Consider the following 9,111-nt stretch of genomic DNA (forward strand, 5'->3'; position numbering starts at 1 on the left):
ATTAAAAAGTAATAAATTAATTTTTAAATATTTTAACTGCTTACGTAATCCACAATAAAACACATAAAAAACTTTCAAAACTAATTGGCTGTATTAGAGTTTACGCGCCACCGTGATTGTGTAAAACAAGTAGACGCCATTGTTGAAGAGGCTGCACGGACCGGTAGATGGTATATAACTATACTGATCTGACCACACAGAACACTAAGACAACCTATTGGGAGTGGATAACGCTGAAAATATCAAAGATAACAAGAAGAACAGTAACTAAATATAACCACAAATTTACATTTCAATTATTAAAAAACAAAGTTATTTGTGATTTCTATCCCCTAAAACCATTTATATTTTTTTCAGGATGAGCAGAATACGTTAATAAAGTTGAAATTATGATTGGATATTCCTGCCATTACCCTGCTGATAACTAAAATAATATTGGGTAATTCTGAGCAATTACTTGGTCAACCCCAAACTTTTTCATATTTTACTACGATAATCTAGAGATGTAAGTGAAATTAAAAAAACATAATTTAGGCCCTGGAAAGTTAACGTAAATGAAAAATAATACTGAAATGAGCAGAATTTTGATCCAAATGAACAATATTTTTCTTAAATTTTTAGCTACAAATTAATTAGCTGTTATCGAGTTGAGACGAGTTACTCCGGCCATCAGCGCGGGCTTTGGTGCCCCGCGCTGATGTTAACAAAAGAAAAACATCCCTCGAGATAGTACCTATCAGTAAAATATCAAATTCTAGAGGGCAAACTTTGGTGCGTTGCAAAACGCTGTGTTCGTACAAAAAACGTTTTAACTTTTCCTGATTCTCACTTGAAACCGTGAAACTAAGTAACGTGTTCTCACACCCGTCACATACAAAAGGATTATCGGAGGAACCACTAGCCATAACAGTACTGTCACAACTGGCTTTCCGTTGAACTCCCGCAAGCCATTGTTATCGCGTGGACTTTGAACCTTCTTATTGCTTGGCAACCTGTAGGACGGCCTTGCGGGAGCTTGAATTATATGTTTCTTGCTTTCTGAGAACATCCTTATGACCATAATAAAATATAAAAAAGTTTGGGGTTGACCTAGTAATTGCTCAGAATTACCTAATATTGTTTGTCAATATCACTATATATAACTGGATCTGCTTATTGTACTCTACATGAGGTATGTTTTCCGTTCATCACCATCAGCACGAGTTAGCACCTAAGGTACTGCTGTAGCCCACACTGTGGTCGGAGGCATTACTGTTGGCCTCTTACTTTATAAAAAAAATGTTGGTCTTTCTAAAATTTGTTTGTCTGTTAATTTTTCAATTTTATTATAAACCATTTCCTATTTTGAATAAAAAACACAATTATTGTGAAGTGGCTAAGTAAACATGTACCAAATAACAAATATTTTTAAATGGTTAAATAAAACAATTACATCTATCTGTTAGTGTTGGGCTAAACGACTAGTCGACTGCCTGTTTATTCGAGTAGTGCCCAAAGTGGTCGACCAGTCGTAGTTGAACCACTAATTGTTAGTAATATGGGTAATTCTAAGCAATATATGGGTCAACCTCGATTTTTCTCATATTACAATATAATGTTCCAATAGTCAATTAGAATTTCTTGCCGGAAAGCAGTTATAGGGAGCAGGCAACCGCCAGACAATCATATATTGCTTAGAATTACCTATTAGTGATCAGGGGCACTGACGTGATCTGGGCTTCAAATTTGGAACTACTCGAGTTAATTTTTCTCTAAAAGAGCAAGCAGCGCGAAGCGCTGCGCAGCGGGCAGGCATCGTGCGTGATCCTTTTTTTTTATTAAAAATTACTGATAAATTGTTATTACATATTACAATATAATGTAGGTAATGTATGTAAAACAATTTTAAACACATAATTACATGCCGGAAAGCAAGGTAAAACCAACCAAAAACCAACAACTAACCTTAATAGTCGTCAACGTCGTAGTTGGAGTCTGGTTCAATGAGTTGTTGTTCACAGCGGTCACCGTACGCTGTGACACCGTTGTAGACATGTGAAATTGCCCGAAAGATGTTGTGTACTCTAGTTTTATAATCTGAATATGTTCTTTTAAACATAAACTCAGCTAAATGTCTAACAAGATGATGTTTTCTGTTGCCGTACCTTGGGATATTGCCTCTAATTTCCCGCCACAAACGTTCTATGGTTTGGGTGTGTGCACCGGTATCGGGATCAATGAAATTGTAACTGTGGTTAACAGTAAGATGTTGGTAATTGTTATATTGTAAACAATTATAGCTTTTCCAACAATCACTGATTACTGTTGTTCCCGGCAACACATACTTTTGTATTATAGGTAACAAAGTTTCTTGGCCGCGTGTTGGTACAGGAACGAAAAAAACAACGTTTTGTTTCACGCTCAATACCAGCAAAAACCCAATTCCCTTCAATAATACGGCCGCGATTATATTTACGTTTACCGATTTTTGCCTCATCAATCTCTACTGTTTTGCCCACCCCTCCAATAGGTTCTGATTTTTCAACTAGAATAATCACACAAACTTCTCTGAGATAGCTACTCCAACCTACTACAGCAACATGAGACAGGTCGAGTTCATGTCTTAACAGGTCTTGTCGTGGTGGTTTTAATAACACCCAATAAGCCACAAATCGGCACACTGTTTGCGTTATGAGATTATGGTTTTCAAAAAAGTTAATTTATACTGAGACACATACTTTTTGCACTGGACTTTCACTTTCTTCCGGTTACGATCAGTCTTTTCTATCCTGTTCCAACATCGAAACACGTGATCCGTTTCATTTACTTAAGGTCATTTGACCCCTGCAACTCGGACATGTTTTATTACGTGGTAAAACTCCGTGGTCGTACAAAAAATTTCTTAAAGTTACACTATCCTCAGAACAAACTATAAATGACGCTAACGTAAACTCGTACGAATTACACAAAAAAGGATTAACATCCGAACGGCTGCACATCACGATAGCAACTGATTAGAACCGGCCGCCAGTGACTGATAACGCCGCGCGGACTGAAATTAATTCAGTATATACCTAGATCACGCACGATGCCTACCAGCTACGCAGCGCTTCGCGCTGCTTGCTCTTTTAGAAAAAAAATTAACTCGAGTAGTTCCAAATTTGAAGCCCAGATCACGTCAGTGCCCCTGATCACTAATAGGTAATTCTAAGCAATATATGACCGTCTGGCGGTTGCCTGCTCCCTATAACTGCTTTCCGGCAAGAAATTCTAGTCATTTCCTTTTCTAATTGACTATTGGAACATTATATTGTAATATGAGAAAAATCGAGGTTGACCCATATATTGCTTTGAATTACCGTAATATGAGTTACATTGCGTTTTCAATGTACTGTAGAATTTTGCTAGAGTTTATATGTGAAACATTGACTAGTTATTTATAAATTAAAGTAAAGATGTAAATTTGTTTATTTGCTAGTAATAAAAACCTTCAGATATCACACCAGTAGACGGGAATCTTATCGACCAGTTTAATTCCAGTATAAATGCAGTCGTTAGTTTTTCTACCTACCAATGATTATAACCCTCATAATAAAGGTATAAATTGGGTGTTTGAATGAAAATACTCAGCTTGAAACACGATACTTGTATTTGTCAATATTACACAATTCCTTTGTTTTCAGCTTACAGTAGGCTACATCATTGTTCTGAATTATTTTTATTTCGTATTAGAATGTAAAAACAATATTTTATTACATTTTTTGTGATAAGTCTATTCCTTCTATTATTTACCACTTATTCGGATATTGAAAAAGTCGTTTAGGAAGGATTGAATTTGCTAGCAAACATACGTACTTTTTTGCAAGTAATAAATATCTGAAAGTACATTCTTTTAATTTCTCACAAGGGGGAGGGTTTTTTTTTATCTATCAGGTAAAGGTAGTGCCAAATCTTATAACACCAATTACGACTGACAATTAGAATTATCATTGGCAACAGAAGTCTTCTTTTTAAGTCAAGACAAGAAAAACTAGTTTTCACCTAGTCAGTGTTTGAATGTAGTCGACTAGTTATTAATTGGCTGTAAAAAGTAGCCAATAGTCCTATCATTACCATCTGTTCTCTTGTATAAATCCCCAAGTTATATTGAAATATCCACTTACCAGAAATTCTAGTACAAAAAATACATATAGTGTTATAAGAATATGTTTGATATGAACTAAAAAAGACTGGTCACTGCTTACCTTCACTGATTAAAAGTAAACCATACTTTACTTGACAATAATTATACCTACACAGCCTAGGGTTTGGTAAGATGCAGATCAGAGCTATATGGAACTATAATAGTACAACACAGTATTTTACTTTTCTAAATGAATTGCATTATAAACAATTAACAGCGGCAAATTTCATCCTAGAATAAAAGGTCTTTTGGAAATAAAAACTATTAAAAAGTTAGTTTACAGGTTATGTGTTCACGGTCTACGTTTACAAAAGCGTCATGAGCCGTAATGTATTGTATTCTGTTTCTGTATTGTCTACTTTTTGTCAGTTGAGTTGGTCGATCGTCAGCAATCTTACTTTTTTCTCTCATTGTCGGCTCTTGCTTTGACAGGCTTCGGGATATACCAAGCCGCCCAAGATGTGGTATGTTTCACTTTGGTTTAGTGATGGGAGAATCGAATACAGAATCGAATAGTATTCGAATACAGCCAGAGTATTCACATATTCGAATACATCAAGATGGATTCGAATACTTTTCAAATGAATAAAATTTATCTGGAAGAATTGAATTCAAACCTGGAGTATTCGTTTATTCTGACAAATAGTATTCAAATAAAATATCCAAGAGCTGTATTCGTATTCATATGAGGTTTAAAATGAATACATATATGGAGACTTGGAAAAGAATAATTTAGGGGAGATTCATAATTTGAAAAAATAATTACAAATTTTAATACTTGAAAAAATGTATAATTAATTGTATAATTATTCAATTTAAAAATACACATTATTTAAGAGTTACAGTTCTAAGCAATAAAGACAAATATGAATATTTATTTTATATTGTTGTTTAAAAACAAAATATTATTGAGGTTTTCTGGCTTCAGTCTATTTCTACAGTAATTAGTGACAAGACCTGCGTGGAAAATAGTCTTTCAGACGGAACTGAAGTAGCAGGTAAACAAAGATATTTCTTCTGAAGTTCGTATATCATGGGTATGACTTGTTTATACCATACGAGGCACCAAAAGCCAAAGTATTCGAATACAGTGGTGAATTCGTGACAAACAAGTGAAATAACCCAGGAACAATAGATTGCGGGAAAGAAGTAAGACAGGTCTAGACCTGTCTGTTAGAAACGCTCAGCTGAGCAAAAGTGTTCGAATACAGGGGTGAATTCGAATTCACTGTATTCGATTCTTTAAAGTATTCGATTCTCCCATCACTACTTTGGTTGCCCTAGTGTTATTTTATGCTTTCCGTTACTTTCTTATTTTCACCACTAAAAGTCTAAAATGATTAGCAGTGATAGTATACTAGTATATAAACTAGTATAATAGTATTCTGGGTAAACTTAAATTTTTCAACTATCGCACTGATCAGTGGCGGATTTAACTTTTGGGACCCATAAACCTCAAAACATTGAAAGTTTCCCCAAAAAAAATTATTGGTGAGTTTTCTGAAAAGTTCTACCTAAATATTACAAAAATTTTTGTAAAATAGGTACATTTTTTTGAATTTTAAGCACTTTAAAAAGAAAATACTTGAATTTTTGTAACAACCGAATAATGACAAACATTATTATTGAATATAAAGTTTTTGCTGTTGTCAACGAAGATTGTAGTACGCGTCCCCCAATGGACGTCATATCCCCACCAACTATGTTGGATCCTAAAGCGAAACACGATAATGACAATAAAAATACCTCCAAGTTCACAGCCCTTTGAGCCTGCATTCTGTAGTCTAAGTGGTAAATCGGGTATATTGGTAAATCTGTCAGTGATTCAGATTGAAAAACTGTTGATTGATACAGTAGACAACTTATAAAGAACACGTGGTTTTATGTTTTCAGAAAATCGTATGATTTATTATGTTTTTCGACGTTTAAATGTGGATAGAATGTCCTTCCAAATATGAGACCTTCCGAATATAAGAAGGATGTTTACCACTCATGAGCGAGAAGAATGAAACTTTCAATGTTTTAATTACAATTAATTATGGGGGTCTGGTACCTCAGGAAGGAGAGATTGAGATGGAGTGTTCACAGGACAAAACAGCGTATATGGGGTTTGAAGCAAATTCGGCCATATTGGTATGGTTCTTCTACAAGGAACTAAACTAGTACATACCTATTTGTACTCAGTATCGTAAAGTAACGATATCAGAAGTAACGGTTACACGTACGTACTAATTTAGCAATTTAGCTCACCTCTACCAGGAATGGCGGCTGTGCTGCAAAAATTTAATTTCTGCGATTCATTGACAGGATCTTTGATTGAAGTCATAGACTACATCCTGATACAACATCTGAGCGTTGATAAACTGTGCAATCTTTTAGTCAGTAAGGTTCTTGCACAACTTTGTAATCATAATCGTAGTTTGCGTCATCAGTGAATGTAGAAAAATAATACATTAATTGAATTTCAATACTTAGTATTTCATGCTTGACATAAAAATGTTACTTCGCTATCAATTTTATAAATGAGTTTCATTTGTTTTAAGTAAGAAAAGTTTGATGATTTCAAGTTTTATTTTACTGAAATAGATGTTTTTATAGCAGCTGGTTTTCAGACTCATTTGAGCTTTGGATGTAACCTTAACACGATGAGTGCCGATAATGCTTAAGGTTGCGTACCTAAAATTCGGACATATTTTTATTGATTATTCATAAAAAATTACGTCAATATTGCTAAAAAAGCCCATGCAACAATGTTGGTTAAAATCAGTGACGTAATTTCTGATACATTAAATAGTGTTTTCCGCTCGATGGGGGCTGTTTTCAATGAGGTAGATAAGTTAGTTCACACAACATCTAACTAGTATCAACGCAATATAAATTTATAGAATAACTCTATTTACAAATATTTGTAAGTAGACAGAAAATGAACAAAAATCTGTTAATGACATTTTATATTTTTTCCGCTCACAAGAGTAATAAGCTATTAATTGGCCCATGTGAGTGTTTTATTGCATCACAGGTTTTGTCCAAAATTTCAGCTGCTATCTCTTCTTTCTGATAGTTACCATTTCGTTGTCATGAATTTGTTATGAAAATTTGTTGCTTCCAATGTAGGTTGTAGTACGTGTCCCCCAATGAACGTCACATACCCACCAACTATGTTGGATCCTAAAACGAGACATGACGAATAAGAGACGGTAAACGAGACAACTTTCTCCGGCAATAACCAATGCAGTGGAGTCGCTATTGTTTTTAACTATGTCGCATCTTGTGCCGCGACCACGGTACGTTAGTTAACGCAATCCGCATTATAAACATGTTAAAGGAAGGCTCAAATTGCTGAGAACCGTGATACTTCAATTCCAAATAAAAAGCTGCTATGATGATCTTTTGCAATAATTTCTGAACATATTAATCTTGTATTAGTTTTAGGAATATCTTAATGTAATTATATATTTTACAACAATTATATAGTAAAGTCAAATCTGATCACTATAATGTTTTTCATTGCTTATGCTATATATGCGAAAACGTATAGCACTGTCATTACCCTCGGTGCTGTATATACAATCTTGTATATGAGAAAGTATTAACAATTAACAACTTTTTAATAGTTTATTAGACATAATTTCGATCAAGCATTTAATACTAAAACTAACTTTCTACCGTAATTAACGTTAATTCCAAAATGAAGGACTGTTCAATATACGGACAAGATCAAATAGCTCTGCATACAATATAAGAAGTTAGGATATTAGTTAAAACGAATAATAAATACTATGTGCTACTCCTTCTTGGTCTTTAGCAACTTAAAAAACGAGTTTTACTAATTAATTTTCTGTTTCTTTAATATTAGATTCCTTACCACTACATAAACATTTTTGGTGAGATTCCATAAGGGATCAAAAAGGCAATTTACTACATAACATTTTATGCGAAAAACCAGAAATATATCTGGTCTTGATGAACCAACCCGCGATTAAGAAACCAACAATCTGACATTTTAGACATTGTTTTTTAACGAAATAATAATGAAACAAACCTAGTGTGTACTAACTCCAGATTGTTTTACTGCAATTGTGACATTCACGATTAAACCAAATGCCATAGTGCCTTATAATGAAGTAATTGAAGTAATGGAAAATTTGTCTGGGAAGTGTTTCATTTTGAAATTGACAGTATTATTTTACCTAAGTCTTTAAATTTTCTCAGGACATTCAAAATGTGTTGATCAATCCATAAAATTAATTAATTCACAGTGCCGTTAGAAAAGTAATAATTAAAAGGACGAGAAAATCTCCTTTCATTTTCAGTCTTCCCTCAGAAAGGAGTTTAAATGTAACTAAAGAAAAATTTACGCCATGAAGGCTGTGGTAAACTGGTTATAGAGTAAATCTTGAACTTGATTAAAAAATTAATTATTATCAATAATGTCTCAGGAATATCCACCCAGAAGGTAGTTCTAGTTCAACTAACCAAAATTATCCTAAAAACATCTTTGACTATCCCATTACGTCAACAAGGTCTAGAAATTTTCATGTCATTTGTGTGTTCCAGAACAATGTAAAGTACAGTTTGCTTACTATTATGAAAATAAATTTTTCCAATTCACACTCTGTAGCTAATAAAGTCGATGAAAATAATTTACTAAATAGCGTTATTTATTCTGTAGAGCTTTTCTTTTCCTACCCCATAATCCGAGATAAAAAATATATTCCATAAACTATAATTAAAAAGTCCTCTGGGCGTGATCTTGTATATATAATATTAAAATATGTAAGTTATCATATCCCTTTTTTATTTTATTTTCTTTTTTTTTATAATCACACATTTTTAGTGAAAATAAATTCCACCCAATTTATTATTCTTGAAATACAAGCCGGCATGACTCAGGAGTCAATGTAAGGGCATATTAATTTTATGAATGTTTTCCCAGTCTCTACTCAATC

At 33.6% G+C, this 9,111-nt stretch overlaps 1 protein-coding gene across 2 annotated transcripts in view; it reads right to left on the minus strand.

The window, feature by feature from the left end:
* LOC124366161 (dnaJ homolog subfamily C member 1) overlaps positions 1-4,530 on the minus strand; it is a 29,446-nt gene extending 24,916 nt beyond the window's left edge. The window contains exon 1 of one of the 2 annotated variants that reach the window (XM_046822504.1): positions 4,275-4,530. The gene's annotated coding sequence lies outside the window, so the exon portion shown is untranslated. Of the gene's footprint in view, positions 1-4,223 lie in introns of both variants that reach the window. The other variant, XM_046822502.1, reaches the window with a different exon arrangement.
* Positions 4,531-9,111: the final 4,581 nt, after the last annotated feature.

The sequence above is a fragment of the Homalodisca vitripennis genome, chromosome 7 (genome assembly GCF_021130785.1).
Source record: "Homalodisca vitripennis isolate AUS2020 chromosome 7, UT_GWSS_2.1, whole genome shotgun sequence".
Taxonomy (NCBI): domain Eukaryota; kingdom Metazoa; phylum Arthropoda; class Insecta; order Hemiptera; family Cicadellidae; genus Homalodisca; species Homalodisca vitripennis.